This window comes from Emydura macquarii, unplaced genomic scaffold (assembly GCF_026122565.2).
Source record: "Emydura macquarii macquarii isolate MOO-44397 ecotype Brisbane River unplaced genomic scaffold, CSIRO-AGI_Emac_v2 contig_561, whole genome shotgun sequence".
NCBI lineage: Eukaryota > Metazoa > Chordata > Testudines > Chelidae > Emydura > Emydura macquarii.
The window spans coordinates 932,235-940,000 of record NW_027130698.1 but is presented as its reverse complement, the minus strand read 5'-3'; the positions used below and the strand labels follow the sequence as shown (position 1 = coordinate 940,000).

The following is a 7,766-nucleotide window of genomic DNA, read 5'->3' as shown; positions in this document are numbered from 1 at the left end:
AATCTTTTTTGGGGTGCCTTTTCACAGGACAGAATTTGCCCAAAATATTTCACATCACCAACATGCATGTGTTTATTGTCTCTCTGCCTTGCTCATACAAGACAAATGGAAACTCCTTCTACAACTGATGGTGTTCTTCATATATTAGGAACCTCAGAAAACTTGGTCATTTTTACAAATTATACATATACAGATTTTATGTATACATACTATTCTTGTTATGCACACCTACACAGCAATGGAAGTTGAGTGCACAGTTCAAAAGCAGAGTGGGTAAGGGAAGCATATTGAGAATTAACTCTACATGTTCTGGCTTTCTATTATTTCAAGAAGACTTGACCACCGACATTTCCAAACCACGTAGGGAAGAGGAAGAATTTTTCCTTTATTACTATTAAAATCAAAGAGAGTTAAACAGCTAAAAAGGTTAATGTTTTGGAGGAAAAAAACAGTAGTTACTGTGTGAAATTACACTTTTCACCCTTATGTACGTTGCCCATTTTCATTTTGATCAATTGCCCAAAGAGATGATTAGACCATTTTATAGAGATTATCACTTGCCAAATTTCATTTTTAACCAAGTTTTTCTTTTTAAAAATGTGTTTTATTTGAATTTGGTTCTTATGAAAAACTGTGGAATAAAATCCTTGGAAAATTAAGTCCTTAATTTATCCATGGAATAGGGATGGGCAATGGCAGGGCATTGACAGTGCCCTACTGACAGACTACCTTGTATGATGATGGTTCAGTTTTCATGTCCATTAAATTCTTAGCATCTTTTGCTAAGGCTATCAACCAAGGGGTTAAAAAGTGACAAGTGTGTTGCTGGGGCTTTCTGAGATGTGGGCTGTCTACTGGAAACTAGAGTTGAACCACAAAAGCCATGCCTCAGAATCCACTGAATAGCCAGGACAATAGTTTTCGGTTACTTCTGACCTGAATTTGAATCTGTGACCCAGAGGTGACATTTTGTGAATCCTACTACCAGTTCCTTTGTATTTTACATCTCTCCCTTTTCCCTTCCAAGTAATTTTAATGTACCCACACATTACCTCAAATAAGATGTTCCAAATTGGTTTAAAAAAAATCTTTACATTTTTACACCCTAAACACTTTCTTTTTGTTAAATCAAAACACTACATTCCTCAGCTGAGTCCTGATTCACCAAATAAGGAGAGGTACAAATCAAAACAACAGAGCCAAACACCACCAGCCTTTGTAGATGTTTGGGTCTGCTACCATTGCTGTAAATAAAATGGTTCTGAACGGGCTCGTCCCTTTGAAGAAGTTCACACCTTAACTTTAGGGATTGGAAATACCTCTAATACCAAATTTCAACCAACAGTGATTTTTATAGATAGTTATAAAACTTTGTACATTTGGGTTTACAGTGACAACCCAAACCGACAGATAGTGAACTATAATGATGACACACAAATGCAGTTTATGAATATTACAGACACAAGCTGTCCACACCAACATGAATTAAAAGTTTACTTGCACATCTTTTTCATTAGATGGAAACTTGTAAGTATTATGATGGCCAGTCCTCCTAATTAGCCATGCTGGGTGCAAGTCAAGAGCAGAAGGGTAGGGATACAAATAGTTAGACCACCTTTACAACTCCCAGATCCTGGGGTTAACCTGCACCTGCCCAGATCTAAGGGCTGCTTCTATCTCCAACTTTCCACAGAAGGAATTCAAAGAGCTGTCCCTAGAGCTGAGGATTGCTAGGGTTTAGAAAGCCCTGGCAAAGGAAGAAAGGTATCCATTGTACTCCCTATTATTTTTATATGTGTGGTTTTATATGTATTTTATGTGGTTTCCAGGTATTTCTGTGTTCCATTGGATTTCATGACAGTTTGGAATTTTTCATGCAAAGGCAGCAGGGTATGGACCCTGAGAAAGAAGAATATGGGTTTCAATCAAGTTTAGCTTTCTTTTAGTATTGTTTCACAGAATTGCAACTTTGTGTGCCATCAATGTGTGCTGGCAGCAAGGACAAATTTAATCTTCATGGTGTGAGTTAATTGGTTGGTAGTAGTAAAGTTTCCCAACCCAGCGGAAGACAAACACATTGTTTTCTCTGGTTCTGTGCAACAGAAAGCAACTCAGGAGCTGTGTCCTCTCTTCCTACGTTAACCCATTTCTCTGCAGCCTGTTCTCTACAGCAGTAGTTTTCAATCTTTCTAGACTACTGTACCCCTTTCATGAGTCTCATTTGTCTTGCAAGCCCAAAGTTTCATCTCACTTAAAAACTACTTGCTTACAAAAACAGACATTAAAATACCAAAGTGTCACAGCACACTAATAATTGAAAAATTGCTTACTTTCTCATTTTGTCTGTATGAAATTTTAGTTTGTACTGACTTCATTACTGCTTTTTATGTAGCCTGTTGTAAAAGTAGGCAAATATCTAGATGAGCTGATGTACCCTCGGGAATACCTCTAAGTACCCCTAGGGGTATGCATACTCCTGGTTAAGAACCACTGCTCTGCAGTTTACTAATTAGGTACAAACCCACTTTTCCATGTCAAGAGCTTGATCTGCCAGAATGCCCAATTTTTCATTGCACAATTCAGTTCATTTTACCAGTGCAGCAATTTATGAGGGATTGTGGAATCCTGTAGGCCATGAAATTAAGCAAGGACTCTTAGGAATCAGTTTAGGCAGCCTTTAGACAATGGGAAAGTGGATGAATAGTCCAGGTTGCCATTGCGTCTCTCTCTTTCCGGTGTTCCAGCACTTAGGTGTTATCTTGCAGGTATTTTTAATAAAAGTTATGGCCTTCTGCGTATTATTTATCTTTGTTCTCAGTGAGACCCACTTTTAGCACTGAGTTGCTTTCTAGTTTACTTGTTTTTATATATATTTTTAAATATAAAGCAACCAATAAATCCTCAAAATCCTGCGACATGGGCTCATTGCCTAGCTATTTACACCACCACAAGTTTTATTAAAACAGACTCCCTAAGCAAACAAAAGTTTGTGCTTGTTCATTATTGGTTTCAGAATCGGCATCCAGAAGTTCGTTAAAAATTGACCATAAGCTAGGAAGGAGTTTTTCACTCATTTTGGTAAAACATTTAATGTTTCTTTTAATATGAGTTTGTTTTATTTATACTGAAGTTGGTTTTACTGCCATTTTAATACAGTTTTGGGCATTTTATTTGTGTGCGTATTAAGAATGCAATATAAAATCTATGGGCCCAATCCCGAAAACCTCACTCATGTGAGATAATAACACTGAAGCCAATGGTACTAATTTTCTGAGTAAGGACTCCTCGTGCCTTCTTGTAATGTAACTACACTTTTAAAATATTTTACTTTTAACATGTTTTACTACACTTTTAAAAAAATGTACACTTTTAGTAACTTACACAGAGCCAGACTCTGATACGCCTGCACATGTGAATAACAGCAGAATAGATCAAATGAAAGAAGAATTTGCTTCACTATTTCTGATGGGTTCAACAGCACAATCCATTGCAAAAAAAACCCAGATATGTGTATTTACAGATATGATATTCCTAATGACATGGTATAATATTTTTCAATAAAAGATTACTTTATGAATGTACTAAAACAATTCAATTTAAGATCTGAAAGTTTTCTGAATAAAAATAATGTGGTACAGTAATTTGATTATGGCTAGAATCTGATACTATGTTCTACCAGCAAACAGTTTCTGTGAAACTGAACACTTTGCTGGCTATGTAACTGTAATTCACAGATTTAAAAATGATAAATTAAAACCCATCAATAGTAGATCAATTGCAGGTATAGCAAATAAAACTGGAATAATCTATCATATCACTATATGGAAAACACAAAGTGTAGATATAATGGGCAGTGTTCACTTTAAATTGAAATCTGTTTCTAGGTTTTTCAAGGACAATTCACTTTACAAAAGTTTAACATATACATAAAAATCATCCATCAGCACATCTGATCCAAATATACTAATGATTTTTATTGGTCAGATCTTGAAAGTGAGGTTTATTTTTATGGAGTAAGCATTAATTAACCCAACATGTACTATCTTTTAGTATATCTAGCCAAGTACTTTCATTTAAACATGTTTATTGTGAAATGTTTGCATTCCCAACATTTGTGGCCCACACACAGACTATTTCATACTTCTTTTCTGAGCATTTACAAAAGTTAAAAGGAGTTATTGTTTTTGATTAATGCAGCTTTTTGGCATTTTTTAAATGTTCCAAAACTATGCTCTGAATAAATTTCTCTACATTAAAATTTCTAAACGCATTTCAGTATTCAACTGAAGATGCGGAAGGTTTATTCTGAATCATTTTAACTTTTTCATGGAAAATGAACTTTATTTACTTTTGTACATGATTCAAGTGAACTTGCACAGAAATATGAATTGACTGATCTGATGTAATTGTATCAATCATAAAAAGAAAAGCTCTGTACAGAGATACGTGGTGTGGTGCTTTACAGATGGGAGTTCTAAGGCTGTGGCTGTCATCTTTTGATTAAGAAAAGGAAATGATTTCACTAAAAAGATATTCCCTCTTGTGTTGTTTTGTTTTAACTGAGTTTGTACTTTCCACCGAACTGGACATATTTATTGAGACTCATAAGTTACTTCACGGTTACCAACATCACTGTAATCTCAACAAACTATCTTTTTTCTTGCCAATTATCTAAATATCATAACTATAAAATATCTTAAAACATTCTCTATAGTGTAAACATCTTAGCTACAAAGCTTTAAGTGTAAACAGTATGATGCATCAGAATGATTTTAAGCGATGTTATAAAAACTGCTCTTAAAAACTAAACAAAAATGTAAAGCTTCCATCTGTTTTATGATTTTTCCACTGTAGAACTGCTGCTGTGTGCCAGTTTACTGAACCATGGCTTGCTAAAGAGATTGCTGGGGTCACAGATTGAAAAAACAAAGAGCAAGTCTTTAATGGTTGATTTTTTTCCTCAAGTCTCCCTGATATGATTCAAACAGAATTAAATGCATGGCAGCAGAAAACACAGAACATAAAATGTTCATGTTGCCTGTTGCAAAGAGAAGTGTTCACAGAAAGATGAATATTTTTCAGGTGTCGTCATTAAACTATTATCTTACATTTTTTGGGTATGGTTGTATACCTGCGTTGTCACCTCTAAACGAGCGCTAGGTTATGATTCTTCACACTGTGTATGTACAGAGTTAAAAATAGACAATGAATTGCATACCAAGGCAGGAGTGGGGAGAAACTTTCTGGCTTACTTTGTGTGTCCATATGGAGATATGAGAGAACAGTAAGTCAGAAATCCTGAATGCCTTTTTCCTCACAGACCCCTGAGATGAGGGAAATCCACAGAGCGTGCATACCTTTTCCACAGTGAGTACTAAATACACAATTTTATACTTAAATATTTTGAGGAGGAGAACAGTTGGTGATCTAACAATCCAACACATGGCAATAATTTTGTGTCTTTCAAAAAGTGGATATAAAGATACATTTTCAGTCTACATTCGTTTCCATTTTACTGTTAAAAATTAAGACCCTAATCCAACAAAGCACATGCTTAACTTTGGGCATATGATTAGCCCCATTATAGCCTCAGGCCCCAATCCTGCAGGCATTTAAGCACAGAGCTTAACTTTATTTTTCTAAATAGTCTCATTCATTTCAATGGGACTTCTCACTTTAGTATAACTAAGCATCCCCTCAAGGGGAGAGTGTCCTAGAGCTCGGACACATCTATGTTTCATAGCCTGGCAGCAAGAGCCCCATGAGCCTGAGTCTACTAATCCAGGCCAGCCACGGGATTTTTATTGCAGTGTAGACATCCCCCTAGAGTCTAGAGCGTCCGTGCTGATGCCCTCCCCTCACACGGGATGAAATCCTGAAGTCCTTACATAGTTCTTACTCAGACAAAACTCCCACCAAAATCAATGGAAGTGTTGCCTGAGTGCAAACTGCAGGGATTTGGCCTTCAGTATTACACATTAAGTGGAGTCTTCATATTACTTGAACAGAGAAGTCATGATCGGTCAGACAGGCATGTCCCTTCCTCAAGGAGCACTGCTTGAGAAAAAAGGTTTCATCTCAGCATATCAGCCATCTCCATACTTCCCACAGTGCAATATACTTCACACACTAGCTAGAGCACGCCATGTACACATGATCCTCCTCAGCTCTGTAATCAATAAGGCGCTCCCTGTCTATTTGCAATTTTACACATCCTTCAGCTAAATCAGAGAGCCAGGTCAAACAGCCAATGCTGAGGGATATTAAGTGGCTCTCTGACCTTTTCTGGGTAGATTTTGAGTCTTCTAACCAATGAATTAAACTCATCATTGACTAGGGCTCCTAAGTGCTTTAGTAATACAAGTAATTATTAATAATAAAAATAATCAATTTATGCAATGTTTTTCTTACCTGTAGCAGTTTGGGTGGTGTAGTCTAGTAGTCTATGCACATGACTAGATGGTAAGAACTCCTTAATTCTACTCCTGGCTCTGATACTGACACCCTCTGTGGCCGCAGACAGATCACTTAACCTCTTTGCCTCAGTTTCCCCATCTGTAAAACAGGAGAATCATTAGAGCTGAACAAACAGTGGAAAACAAGTTCAGGAAATATTCATTCAAATTCTAAAGCAAATTTTGATTTAATGGTGTTGGCAGCCTTTAACTGTTCACTTTTCCTTTTTGTTTCTCTACTAAGTGGGAAGAACCTAAACATTATCAACAGTAATACTTCCTCCTAATGAATGTTTAGGTCAAATGCTTGAATATTTGCTGACTTCAAATTTCAAATTGTATTTTAAATTCGCAATTTATCCTGTATTGTTTAATGATATGAGTCGCCCAATCAGGGAACAGAAATAGCCATATTTGATTTATATAATCCAACAACAATGAAAAAAGGTATATATTTGAATATGCAATTTTGAATTTGTAGTGTATTGGTTAGTTAAAGAGGTCAAGTGGTATTGCTTCTGTTCATAACTGGATTACTTAAGTAAGTGAGCAACACAGCAGATAATCTGAGTGATATATTCAGTGGTAATATTCACAGTTTGCATTTTGCACTGTATCAAGTAATTGCACAACTGATCCAATCAGCAAACAGCAAAAACAAGGTGATTTAGTTAAACAGCCATGACAGAACAATTTGTAAATATTCTGAATTTGTGAACAATCTACAATCCAAGAATTATTTAGTGAAGAAATTTGCAAATAATAGTTGAACAACAAATAAATTGGACATTCTCACAAATTAGGAAAAAAACAAATTGTAAATACATGATCCACTATTAATTGTTCGCTCAGATCTAATAACTATCTATAGGCAGATACAATACCATAGGTCACAACCAAGTGGTTTAAGTCTTTTTAACTGCCTGCTGAAAGGTTGCATTCTATATTTGTTGGAGCCATGTTCTGTGGATTAGTTAATTTTTAGTCCAAGTTACTGGAGTGCCTAATGTGATTTATTTTATATATCTCGCCTGCCTCCCCCCCACCCCTTTTTTTTTTTTTAAAGAGACTGTATGAATGGTAAGGGTATTAGAATTATTACTATATTGCCTTAACTGTTTATTTTCACTCTTCATAATTCTTAGTTTTTACTAGTTGTACCTTTCCAGCCAATGCTTAAGCACATGAATAATTTTACCCACATCAGTAGTTCTCACTGACTGAGATGGGAGCCTCTAGTACTCAGCATTTTTCACACCTAAATTGTCTCAAGTTGGTCACTCAAAAACTGAGAGACCTAACGTCACTTTT

At 35.9% G+C, this 7,766-nt stretch overlaps 1 protein-coding gene across 2 annotated transcripts in view; it reads right to left on the bottom strand.

Moving 5' to 3' along the window:
• The window catches only part of ZNF536 (zinc finger protein 536), a 205,192-nt gene that overhangs the window by 144,197 nt on the left and 53,229 nt on the right, over positions 1-7,766 (bottom strand). For both annotated transcript variants that reach the window (XM_067540010.1, XM_067540012.1), the window contains exon 4: positions 6,412-6,555. The gene's annotated coding sequence lies outside the window, so the exon portion shown is untranslated. The remainder of the gene's footprint in view (positions 1-6,411; positions 6,556-7,766) is intronic.